The 2,082-nt window shown below is 42.7% G+C and overlaps 1 non-coding gene across 1 annotated transcript; it reads left to right on the top strand.

The window, feature by feature from the left end:
* The first annotated feature begins 1,963 nt into the window (after positions 1-1,963).
* Positions 1,964-2,082, top strand: LOC117165109 (5S ribosomal RNA). The gene has a single exon (XR_004465833.1). It is a non-coding gene; the product is annotated as a 5S ribosomal RNA (ribosomal RNA).

Here is a 2,082-nt window from a genome sequence, read left to right as displayed (position 1 = left end):
TGAAGTGAGTAATTTTGTTACTTGCTCTTAATATTCAGGAAAAAAGAAGTGGTTAGTTGACTGTAGACCTCCGAGCAGGACGGACCTCTCAGTGCGCGCGTCAAAGTAGACAAACATTCACTAAAGTAGAAGGAATAAGTGACAAAAAGTGACAAAAAGTGAAAAATATTGCATTGACATCATCTCTATAAATACAAATAAGAATAAAAATAAAATAAAATAAAATAAGACAAAATAAAATTGTATAAAAAGATAGAAGTTACCGATAATGAAGCCAAAAGCAACGAAACGGAACCCACCGTGGACCCGATAAAAAAAGCCATCAAGAGAAAAATAATCACACAAAAAACAGCCAAAAAAATCAAGAATAGTTTAAGACTTTCCGCTCAAAAGACGCGGAAACTCAACCCACAACCAAACCTGGTGGCCAGGACGAAAAGACTAGTAAACATCCTATGAAACACAGTTATAGATTATCACTCCAGCCAAGAAGAAAAGGCTAAAGAAATGAAAAACATGAAGCCCGTAAGAGCTACCTCGCCTCCAGCAATCATAACAAAAAACAGATTTAGTATACTACAATCTGAACCAGAGTGTTACGCCGGGCGACCCTCTGCCTGGCCCAGGTCACTCACCGCGGGCCAGACGGACACCAGATGTCCGCTCTTCCGTACGGCGTACCCTCGATAGCCTTAGGTATCTTCCATAAATCTCAGGAATTTCCTAGTAGAGGTCCTTCAAACCAAACAAACGTCTGTTTCCGAAGAATTTCTAAAGACTCTTGTCTACCACGGCTTGACAAGGGAAAGTTAGTTTTTCTCGCCTATTGTTACGACCGTTCGCGGAGAGACGCGGTCGCGAGGAAAACGCGTCAGCGAGAGGCGTAAATTCTCGCTACGATTCGGTGAATCGACGCCGCGAAGTAGTCGTTCCCCTGTTTCGGTTAAGATAACAGAGGTGGTTGATTGAATATGACACAGTAGTAAGTTATATTTCACCGTTTATTCCACAACTTATAACGAGGATAGTTACACTGGTGCGTGTGTACGAGATGATTGAGTGACTGATCTGCGGGTGTGTCTACCCGCTCGAAGGATGTTGACCGTTCGAAGGATGTGAAATCAGTACCGTCTTGGGAGACGATGATGTGTCGGAGGAAAGCTAAGGATGGGTGTGTCTAGCGCACGGGACCATCGGATTTGTTGGTGACGATTTTAGTTAGGAGAATGAGGGAATTGGCTTCGTTGTTAATTGGTTAAACGAAGGGTCTTAACCGCCCTCGAGAGAAAGTGGTTAGTGGGAGGAAAGTTGCAGCATAGGTGTTACGTCGCGTAACACTCTACCTAGCCCAGGCCACACACCGCGGGCAATATGGCAACCAGATGTCTTCGGATACTCGCAGCGTATCCTCCACAGTTTCAAGAACCTTCCATAAATCTCATAGATTTCCTAGGAAAGGTCCTTCAAACAAAACAAACATCTGGTTCGGAAGAATTTCCAAAGACTATTGTCTACCACGGCTTAACTAAGGAAAGTTGGTTTTTCTCACGCACGCTGCAACTTTCCTCCCACTAACCAATTTCTCTCGAGGGCGGTTAAGACCCTTCGTGTGACCCAAAAGTGTGATTATTTTTCTCTTGATGGCTTTTTTTATCGGGTCCACGGTGGGTTCCGTTTCGTTGCTTTTGGCTTCATTATCGGTAACTTCTATCTTTTTATACAATTTTATTTTGTCTTATTTTATTTTATTTTATTTTTATTCTTATTTGTATTTATAGAGATGATGTCAATGCAATATTTTTCACTTTTTGTCACTTTTTGTCACTTATTCCTTCTACTTTAGTGAATGTTTGTCTACTTTGACGCGCGCACTGAGAGGTCCGTCCTGCTCGGAGGTCTACAGTCAACTAACCACTTCTTTTTTCCTGAATATTAAGAGCAAGTAACAAAATTACTCACTTCAGCCAACTCTCATACCACGTTGAGTGCACTCGTTCTCGTCCGATCACGAAAGTTAAGCAACGTAGGGCACGGATAGTACTTAGATGGGTGACCGCTTGGGAACTCCGTGTGGTGTTGGCT

Source organism: Bombus vancouverensis, unplaced genomic scaffold, assembly GCF_051014615.1.
Source record: "Bombus vancouverensis nearcticus unplaced genomic scaffold, iyBomVanc1_principal scaffold0060, whole genome shotgun sequence".
NCBI classification, from domain to species: Eukaryota; Metazoa; Arthropoda; class Insecta; order Hymenoptera; family Apidae; genus Bombus; species Bombus vancouverensis.
This window is presented reverse-complemented; position numbering and strand designations above follow the sequence as displayed.